An 11,417-nucleotide genomic window follows, 5' to 3' on the forward strand; every position below is an offset into this window, starting at 1 on the left:
GACCAGATACGTAACAGTATGATAAATTACTTACAGCGTTTCTCTATATTATTGGGTATAACACTCCGTGCTTAGCATGTATTTGTACTCTATGAACCCATCTTTGTGTGTGTGTCCAGAAAATTCGGAATGTGATTAAAATTACTATTTGGGCATATCAGAAATAATAGAATAGTCAACTTAAAACATGGTAACAAAAAGTGGAAGTAAGCGAGAGCCATATTCGTCAAACCGGTAATTAATATAAAAGAAATAAACCGGTATTGTGCAATCCCACGTTAACCTAAATGTTGTCACTTACACGGTCTGACATATTCTTTCTTTAATGTTCTTATTTCACACGCAAGCCTCTTCCTGAGATAACTAGTTATAAAGAGTGCAGGTATTTATCAAAATAAATAACATCTGAAGACATGAAGCTCTGGGTCCCCGAGAGTATCTTTTGAATTTATATACTCTGTCCAGGTGCATGCAAAGTAAAAACCTCAACAGAAACAAAATAGGTCATCAGATCTGGCACATCTACGTTAATATCTACAGGCTGCAGAAGTTAAAACATTCATTTGTTAACACAAACACTTTATAAAGTTTATCATGAAAATTTGTTTTTATGTGTTTTTTTATCTAACTATATTGTGGAAATGGCATTTTATTATTCTATACTAATATAAGTCCAAACCTTGATTTCACACTATAACTCAATTTCAAGCAATTGATAGTTAGTTTAATTATGAGTGAATGTTACGCTGAATGTTTTACTTTTAGTCGTTCGCGCTGACAAAGTTGAAGTGTTATTGGCCTATTCCCTTTGTTGAAATAAAACAAAAAAATCTTAAGAAAAATGTCCAAATGTTTCTGGATCTACAAAATTTTCACTGTGATTTACAGTTCATTCCGATTAAAATAACCTTCCACGTTCGGGATGTAGGGTGGGCACTGAACGGAAAAGATCCACACCATGAATCATACTGATATTATTCACAAAATTATATTAAGTCGTTCACTAATAATAATAGGGAACTTATAACACTGATATGACAATACTCTATAGACGAGAGAGATAGAAAAAACTTCGTAAGACCAATGTTAATTAATACTAATTGCTAACTGTTAATTATATATTACGTTTAGGGTCACTGGTATAAATAATATAATACTCAAGCAAACACCGTAACTTCAGTGTAACTATACAGTATAATCTATAAACGTATAGAGTTGTAAAACTGTCATTACGTTTATTCCTTTAGTTTAAGTAGTTCAACTTTATGTTTAACATATATTGTGCTACATAATCTTAAACAGCCACATACCTGATGAATAAACTGTAATTTCATTTCATAACAAAAATAAATATTCGTCTTCTAATCTTCTGGGTCACCAAGTGAACATAACAAAGAAATATTAGAACCAGACCGAACGTAACACCGAACGAAAATTACCACAACAGCCCTGCCACATTAATGGTATGTTTCAAGCGCGAGACGAAGTCAAGGAGATCACGTGATTTGTATGGTCGTGCTCACTACTGTTCCTTGGGGAGTTTCCAGCGGTGGTTTAAACATAGTAACGTTGAAAAGTTTTAAACTCTACGTACCAGTTGGAAAGGAAACCGACCGAGTGTTGAAAACTTCGAATTATTTTTCTATATGACTTAAACAAAAACATCGTTGATTTGAATTTCAGATTTATACACGAAATAGTTAATTCAGGTACCCTGTTTTATCTGCGGAAACCTTCTATAATTTTAATAATTAATTTATAGTCTGAATAAAGATCCTATTACAAGCTCTGTACTTGCCATTAAAGTTCAGTCTATTTAACACAGACTTCTACTAAAAGGCTGCTACTACTCTATTGAGGCTGAGCAGCATTCACAGCCATTTTTCTGTTTAGACCTTCCTTAGATATGTCACTATTTTGTTGGGGGTTTATTTCCTTTTAATATTCATATATCCAGTCATATTTCTGTCTATACCCAATGGCGTAACTAGACTTCATGGGGGCACATGGAGCAAAACTGCATGGGTATTCTTAATCCTCAGCTTAACCGAAGAGATAGCTATTCCCTATTTAGATCATTTTAGAAATAATTAGATATGGTCATTTTGCGTTCCACATCTTCCTGGAAGAGGTCTGTTGTTTAAGTCTTTATTTCTGTGACGTTGATTTCCCTTTTGAGACTATTCCAGAAGCAACTATTGCTCTGGCAGTACTCATTCATACAGTCATTTTTCTGTTTATATCCTCTTAGAGAGAGTCACCGTTCAGTTGGGGCTCTCTCCCAAGTCTTATTTTCCTATTTTACCCTAGAGACAGTCATTTCCTCATTTAGGCCATTTTAGTGGTAGATATTGTTCTATTAACGTTCATCCAAAAATAACAATTTTTCTCCTTTAACCATCCTATACAATTATTACGTCAGAGTTCACCTACGAGCCTTTATTTACTTGCTCTGACTAAGAGATAGGCATTTCTTTGTTTCTGAGACTATGGGTTCAGTCAGAAATAAGTAACTAACATTAGATGAAAAACTAGGCCCAAAGGTTTATGAAAGATCAGATCCAGGGGTTTTACAGTTAAACCACTCTGGCTAGTGACAGGATATGATATCATTTAGAAAATGCTTTGGCATTCGGGAAATATTGTTTGGGAAATGTTCGTCCTATTTCTTAGTATTGTTTATTCGTGTTATCAGTTGACTCCTATTCACACCAGTTGCCAAACAAGTCATAATTCTGGCTTCTCTATGTCTAAATGATTCATCAAATTGATGCTTGGAAAATTTACATAACACACAAACACACTGATGACATAATGTATGAAAATGATTTGAAGAATTTATAGGCTAGGCTGCACCACAACTACACGAATTTCTTAAAATAAAACATATTTTTACATGAAAAATTAAGTTTAGACTATTACGATTGACTGTACATAAAGGATGCTCTTTCTTGATTAAACATATGAATAAAATATTGCAGAAAGTATTACCAAACAAGATAAAAATTAATAATTCGATGACCACAATAAAAAGAGTACATAAACTTGTTCTTTGGTTCTTTTTCTAAAGATTTTTTGAAAAATCCAAAATCAGACTTTTCATAACAAGCTTACTTGAAGACTAATGTTTGTATACACTAAATGTTTTATAAATTGGTTAAAAATAGAATTAGATTTGTCGAGAAAAGTTTTTCTTACCTTAAATAGAAAAAGAATGCGCTTATGTATCAAGGGTGTTTTTTTTCCCACCATTTTATCGTTATATTTCTTTAAATTTTCTAACAGTTTCATGGCCTTATTTAAGCATGATCGACTTTCATGGTCATGCATAAAGCGTTAACAGATGTTTTTGTCTTCGCAATTCTATAAAAAATGCTGACAGAAATAGGTGTAGTTCTTTTTTTCATATACAGTTTGTGGGCTTGCATACTTTTTCAGTTACTAAATAATAAGGATAAATATATGATGAATGGGAGATCAGGCACGTGAAGAAAATATCGCAATTAGGAAAAATAATTTACACGACCTGCGTTATAGTTACCCTGCATGAAACATTTTGATCAAATATTCATGGACACAACGATTTACGCATTATGAAAAAAAACGCTTAATTTATATATATATTCACAAACAACGCAGACAAACCGTTATTATAAAAGTTTAAACTTTTTCAAAGCGAAGCTACTAAATCTGTTTGCCGCTGTCCATAATTTTGAACTACTGACCGAAAGGAAGGCAACCAATCGGCAGAATCCACCATCAATTCTTGGGCTATTTTTTACCAACGAATAGTGAGAATAACTGTTACATTATCCATATTATAACGCTCCCATAGCCGAAAGGCACCGAGTTTCGAACCTATGATCTTTAGATTATGAGTCGAGCACCCTAACCATCAGGCCATGTTAGGCCAAGCTCTGGCCTGAATGTCTGAAATGAAATATTTACATTATTTTCTTAAGAGTTTACAGGAATTATCTAGGTGTATATAAAATGCAACTTTCATGATATGTATGTCGTTATATGAAAAATGTATCATTTTGATACCGTTTAAAACATGTGGTCGATTTAGTCGAGAAAGGCATTTTATGATATTGTTGTTATTGTTTAGTCTCTTAGAAAATGTTTCTTTTAAAGCTCTGCTCAGATTATTTTATACTAATATTACCTTCCGGTTACATTCTGACTGATGACACTTAGTAGAAGATGTACTTGAAAGCGACATCGCAGAAAAATATTCCATAACAAACCTGTTTCAGCTACCTCAAAGCTTACATATCAACTGAAAGTGTAGAACCTCCAATGAGACAATGGGATGTATGGTTCAGCAGTTTGGCAATACAGTTCTAAGACCATGTACTTCTGTAAGTGAAGTATTATCGATTCCACAGTAAAATGTATATTTTTATTTTACAACATAAGTTTGTTATTTCCCTAACACACACCCTCCTTTATGTCATCAGTACGTTCGATTGATTCTGTTTGAAAAAGGACCGCATTCTATTACTCTTTGCATAGTTGTGATAAAATTGGATAGAATCCGAAGAAGTGGTACGTAAAGCTTTTGTTTGGGCAGGCTATTCTCTCACGTATGTGTGTGTGTGGGGGGGGGGGGGGGGGAGCGCACTGAAGAGTCAGTCAAATTGATTGAGACTGATTGACACACATATCATATGCCCTTTTTCGACTTCTCTGTCTATCTCTCCGCATATATTGCATAATCCTTTTGAATTGATGAGAATAATGCCCTGTGAGGGAAAGTTTATTTGAGGAAACTAAGGCTTCCCAAGCCTGTTATACGCGCTACCTCTGGATAGAATAATTGGAAATACTGAGATTTATATATATATATATATATATAGAATAAACTATAATAATTAGACTATTAGTCAAAAATTAGAAGTGAAACTTATGACTGCGAGTACCACGGAAATCAACAACCTTGAAATACGATTTCTCCGGTAGCTGGCTTCTGTCTGATTATTCATTTTGCATTTTTTTTTGTATTTTTAAAATAAAAAAGAAATATCAGAATAAATTTAAATTTGTAGATTTTTTTCCATTAATTCGGCAAAGATTTTCTCTCTTCAGTTCGTATGTCATGGTTTTCGTTCACCCGAGGCATATGGAGTTTGCTATAGAATTTAGGACTCTTATGATTTTACAATAGCTTACAGCAACCATGAAATCATTTATTGTCATTTAAAACATACAAAGGCTTTTTACTCCATTAGAAGTAACATGTTGAGTTTCATTAACAAAAACATTTGTGGGATTATTACCCATAAACATACACAAAAAATATTGTTAATTACAACCCTATTGTAACTTCAAGTAACAGTTAGTTGTAAGTTCTTTTTTATTTTTATAGAACTTCTTTGAAAGTGTGTCACAATATAAAATGTGAGTCATAAGGCAAAATACAAGCACTTAAAATTGACGACCAATTGCCATTATTTTCTGGGCCATTTGAGTCACGTATTTAGATTATAGTTGTGGAAGTCTGAGCTGCTTCATTAATTCGCTTGGTAACATTTTCAACTATGGAAGATTGTTTGTTTGTTTGGAATTAAGCACAAAGCTACACAATGGGCTATCTATGCTCTGCCTACCACTGATATCAAAACCCGGTTTCTAGCGTGGTAAGTCCGCAGACATACCGCTGTGCCACTGGGGGGCGCTTAGGAAGACATGTTGCATGGAAGTTAAAACCAATATTAAGTAAAAGTCTATCAGGTTTCATTTGGGTTTTTGCTGACTTTTATGCTAGGTTAAATGAATATGTTATCAGATAGATAGAGAGTTTGAAATAGCGGTCGTCGTTCGGCAAATTACTGAATACATTTGGAGAATGAAGACAACAAAAATTAATTTTCTTTATCTGGAAAATTTCCACGTGAAAATTGTGATTTAAATGTTTCATGAAATCATTGGTAATTAGAATGTTCTTCGAAATTAAGCTTTTGCTTACTTGTTTGTAGTTAAGCACAAAGCTACGTAATGGGTTATCTGTGCTCTGGCCACGACGGGTATCAAATCTCGATTTTTAGCGTCGAAAGCGCGTTCTGATTTCCACTGAGCCACTTGGAGGGTTATTTAATAAGAGAAGTAACTAATAAATGAAATCACAAAGACATTTAAAAAAATAAGCCATCAAAATGAAATAAACAGGCTCAAAGCAAACAACAAATATTTCTAATCTTCCGTCAGGGGCAAACTTTTAAACTTATGAATGGAAGGAGAAACTGATGCGTTTTTCTGGGTTTTTCATTCTTTCCTTTACTTATTTTTTTCATCTGACTTTTAATTTCTATTAATATCTGCGACGTTCTCTCCAGCAAATTCATTGGTCTGATTGAGTTCAGGTTGATTGGTATTCTGTAAAAATGGCTTGAAAAAATAATTTTTCACATACTGTAATATCATATACGACGGTGTATAAACTAGATGTACTTCTGCAGAGTCCCCGCAAGTGTTCTGTTTCAAAAATAAATAAAACCGAAATTAAGAGTAATAAATATTTCTATTTCTTGCTTTTGAAGTTCATATGTCATGCTGTGTTGTAGCCTACAGAGTGCATAATTATTCTTGTGATTCACGGCATGCGCAGGTTTTACTGACGTCACTACAGTACAAATTGCAAAGTTATGAGCCCCTTATGTGACGTCGTTTTAGTGTCTACTGATTGACTGACAGACAACACTACTATATAGCGGTTCTAGTGGTTAAAACAAGTGACCCCCTCCAGGCGGCCTTCAGACACCTCTGAGAGAAAATAGTCATTGACCAGAACAAAGTATAAGCTGAGAACTCACTTCTGTAAACAATCCCCTGGTTCGAAACAAACTGACTGGTTTTATTATTTTCCTTTATTAATATTATATAAAATTCGATTTAGTGTTTTAAAGTTCTCTATTGATGAGTTAAAGAATATATAAGTAAAATATCGTTGTTTTTGTCTGTATGATACATATGTTTCTGAGAGTTTGAATTCAAAAAAGAGGCCGCTACACATTTTAAATGACAGGAAATGGATTGAGAACTCGATATGTTTATTGTTAAACTAAATGTTCGAATTTCTTAATGATTTTTAGTGGGTAATCAATTACTCGGTATGGATATACAAGTGGTAAGAAACAATCTTTTCGACAACTATTGTATCTAGTGTACGTACGAAACAAAAGACGTATAAAACCCAATTAAAATTACACCTTATTAATCGAATTGTAACTGACTATTGGGCTATTATCATTAACTTCTGGCCAAAACAACCTGCCCTCATAGGTCCTAACTAAAAAGTAACCCATAATTAACATAGCTAATTTAATGTACCGTTCTAACGAGGTGTATTGAAAGTCATAAAATAAAAACTTAAAATGATTAGAATGTACTGATTGGTCAGAAGGGTGCCGTTACTGTGTTAAATAGAAATGCTTCTTAGTTTAAAAACACTAACTAAACAAAATACTCGGAATTTTGGCTGAACAAGTGTGAACTGATATATCACAGATTTCTTACGTTGTATAATATGGTTTATAACTATACTTCTGGTTATCCTTCATTATAACTAACAAATTGTTATAATATGGCTTATAACTGTACTTCTGATTATCCTTCATTATAACCAACAAATTGTTATAATATGGCTTATAACTGTACTTCTGATTATCCTTCATTATAACTAACAAATTGTTATAATATGGCTTATAACTGTACTTCTGATTATCCTTCATTATAATTGTTGTTCTCTTCGTTCTTAAGATTTGTTTGTTGTTAAACATAAAGCTGCAAAATGGACTATCTGTACTCTGTCCACAGTGGGTATTGAAACCCGATTTTCAGCGTTATAAGTCCCAAGACTTACCGCCGAGCCACTGGGGAGGGAATCGTTTTAAGATACTATTATGAAGAACAAATAAATTAAATCCTTCCCATTCATTCATGTAGTGATGCACTTGATTTATTAGTGTCTATCGACTCGATTACTAGTTCTCTTATATTGCTTTTCTACTGATGCATCAGCTTGTAAATAACACATTCATATAAAACTACTACTTGAAAAGATAGCAAGAAATGCCGTTTTTCATACATACGTAAGTATATATGTTTTTTTACATTACCATATGCTGAGTAAGTTATCAAGCTTTATCTTCCCAAGTAGTAAGAATTACATATTCAGTAGCATCGAGAAACATTTTCGCCTTTGAGGTCTTTAGTTGGGCTCTTGCCTTATACCGTCCTATTTATCCACTTTCTTTTGAGGGTAGCGTTTGGAGCGAGTTGACCTCACCCATCACTTCGATTAACTCATCGCTCATTTTTGGCTATGACGTATTAACCACGTACGTCCTGAGAACACGCCTTCATTCGGGAGAGATCAAATTTGAGCTAGACGGATACTATAGATACGTTGAGATAGATATATAGAAGCTAGCGTGTGCTAAGGTTATTATACAGACTAACAATTAACATTAAGAAATTGAAAACCCAAAAAAGGTATTTCCCGTGGTTGTAACATAGATGCCTTCATCAACGTCACCAAGAATGATATTCATTGTAAAACATATTTCAGAACAGGGGTTGTCGTCACGAGCTTTCTTTCTTTACTCTTCATTTGAAAGTTCGCCGCACATAAGAAAAACATAATTTTATTTCGTTAACTGCTGCCCTTAAACTGACACGGTATTCTGTAAACAAAAAAAAAAAAAAAGAAAGGGAAAAGCATGCCGCAAACCCAACACACGAAGGCTACGTGCGAATGTACAGCCTTACGTCACTCCATTATTTATATTTCTTGGTTTGTTTGAAGTTAAGCACAAAGTTACACAATGGGCTATCTGTGCTTTACCCACCACGGGTATCGAAACCCGGTTTCTAGCGTTATAAGTCCGCAGACATACTGCTGTGTCACTGGGGGCGTATAAGCGATTTCTATTTATCTACTGTCTTTTTTGAGTAACTGAGGAATATTAATTATACTGTAAAGAACCAATTATTTAATGAATTCTCAGCTAATTAAATCAAAAACGTCGTTCATTCTTTGCTTAAATTAATCACATTAAGTCTCTTCAGAAACAGGGATTATAAGTTTTCCTAAGATAAATAATTAAATCTCTTGAAACCAAAATTACAACCCCTTAAGTACATAAACTCACTTAAAAACATTAAAAAGAAAATGGATTATGGGAAGATTTTAAAAAAATCATGAAGTAATCAGGCGTTTCTGTTTTGTTTTTTTTTGTCTTTTTTACCAGATTACTGTTTACTGTTTAGTCGTTCCTCGGTGGGACAGCGGTAAGTTTACGGATTTACAACGCTAAAATCCAGGGTTTGATTCTCTGCAGTGGACACATCACATAGCCCAATATAACTTTGCTCTACAACAAATAAACAAACAAACTATTATTCAGTCGACAAAATAACTTCATTCACAAAATATTCAACGTGGTCAAACGTTTGTCGAGCTAATCGGTACTTATTGTAAACAATGGTGTTGTTATGTCTAATTAATTGGAGAAGGAATAAAAAAGAAAGAATGCTTTGGAACCACCCGCAGGCGACACAGAACCAGATAATTAACTTTAGATGCTTTAAACAAATATAGACTCTTTTGGGCATGCTTTATATACACAATGTAAAACAGTCTCAAAGTGAATCTATTTTATGTTCTCATTACGACAAACATTTCTTGAGCGTCAAAGTCACAGGCCTTCGTATTGCTACTAAACATTTATTAGGATAAAACTGTTAGCTTCGCGAAAATAATAGTAAAAAAACATGAAGATTTAGTGTTGCTGTTTTTCTTTGTTTTATTTTTACGATATGAAAGCTTACATGTTTTTCATGTTGTCAGTTGGTACTACGGAAAGCATAAAGTGTTCATTATCAATACAATTAGCATTTACGTTTATAAGATATTATAAAGTATTTTAAACAATGCAGAGAGAGATTGATGCTTGTTGGAAGTTAATACAGAACTTATGGTAACTGTGTAGTGTGTTTTCGTTAGGGGAAGTCCGTTTGTTTTTCTGAAAAACAAACACTAGGTCAAAATGCAATAAATGAAACTAACTACATGTAAACATGTACGTGCCCCGGCTCTTGGTATACAGCACGTTATCTGATCATTCCAGACTTTAGGTTACAGATGAATGACTTGGCTGCATTCCACTCGAGAGCCAATAGTATATGGGCTTAGAATCATGTGACCAAACTCGTAAACAATGTGAACGAAGTCGAGCATGAATCATGGCTTGGTTCGTTGGTCAGGGTCTTTAATTGACCATTGCCAGACTGAGCATGCGTGTCTCAAAGCCAGTTCTGTTTAGGGGACGAAGGCCAGAGCTAGTATTCAACTAACACGTTAAATAATGTTTACTGGTACACGTACTAAGTGTTTTTACTGTGCTCTTCAATAGCGATGAAGAGAAAGTATACAAGGAAACCAGGATGTGCTTACCAAGAGTTTTACAATTTCAATTAAGGGTAAAACATTGCTTCAATAAGCATTGTACATGGTATACTATCATTTAAGTAGTTAAAAATAAAGTAAACTACAAAATAAATAGACAAAATCGTTACACCTGTGCTGTACACTGTTTGTTTGTTTGTAGCACAAAGCCACACCCGGTTTCTAGTAATGTAAGTCCGCAGACATTCCGCTGTGCCACTGGAGGGCTCAGTACAGTGTTCTCTTCAGAAAGTAGATCCACTGCTGCAGTGATAAAATAAATACTAAGAACACTTGTCAAAGTTGTTTTTGTTACTTCAAATTTCGAGACTATTGTGAATAAGAATGAAAACATCATAGTTACATAGTAAGTAAAAATATATTTGAATAAACCCATAATATTTTGATGGGAGATTTTTTAACGAGTATTGAGAGCAGATAGTCCAGCCGTCGCATTCATCGTCAAGATAACATTACGTTCCAGTGTATCTTTCATTATGTAGGGATGAAACTAATTACTGGTGTAAAGGAGATGTAATTCGTAAAAACGCTCAAATAAAGCGCATGTTACTTATCTAATTTTACAATTTTTGAAGGCAGTGTTGTGTCAGATTTATTGATTGATTGTCGGAGTACTAATATAAACCTGATTTTGATCGCAATAAATCAGATAAATCAGTTCATAATTGCAATATAAATGATCAAAATCCTAGCTGAAACAACATAGTGCATGGCATGTTTTGGATATATATATATGTACAGTATGATTAAAAAAAAAAGATTCTGGATCATTTACCAGTTATGGTTTTCAATTACAATTCTGCTGATCACTACCACCACCATGCCAAAATTACGTTGTATTCCTCAAAATGGCTTATTTTGGTGAATAAACCTTTTTTAAGGATTCCAACACATATATAATGATTGTAAATCTGTTATTGTTTGTCAGCAATTTAAACGCAAAGTG

At 33.7% G+C, this 11,417-nt stretch overlaps 1 protein-coding gene across 2 annotated transcripts in view; it reads right to left on the bottom strand.

Annotated features, from left to right (window-relative positions):
* LOC106465313 (dystroglycan-like) overlaps positions 1–11,417 on the bottom strand; it is a 74,228-nt gene that overhangs the window by 53,067 nt on the left and 9,744 nt on the right. The window contains exon 1 of one of the 2 annotated variants that reach the window (XM_013925521.2): positions 1,311–1,468. The exons of the other annotated variant lie outside the window; for it this stretch is intronic. The gene's annotated coding sequence lies outside the window, so the exon portion shown is untranslated. Of the gene's footprint in view, positions 1–1,310; positions 1,469–11,417 lie in introns of those variants that run through there. 2 annotated transcript variants of the gene reach the window in all.

This window comes from Limulus polyphemus, unplaced genomic scaffold (genome assembly GCF_000517525.1).
Source record: "Limulus polyphemus unplaced genomic scaffold, Limulus_polyphemus-2.1.2 Scaffold1906, whole genome shotgun sequence".
Classification (NCBI taxonomy): Eukaryota; Metazoa; Arthropoda; class Merostomata; order Xiphosura; family Limulidae; genus Limulus; species Limulus polyphemus.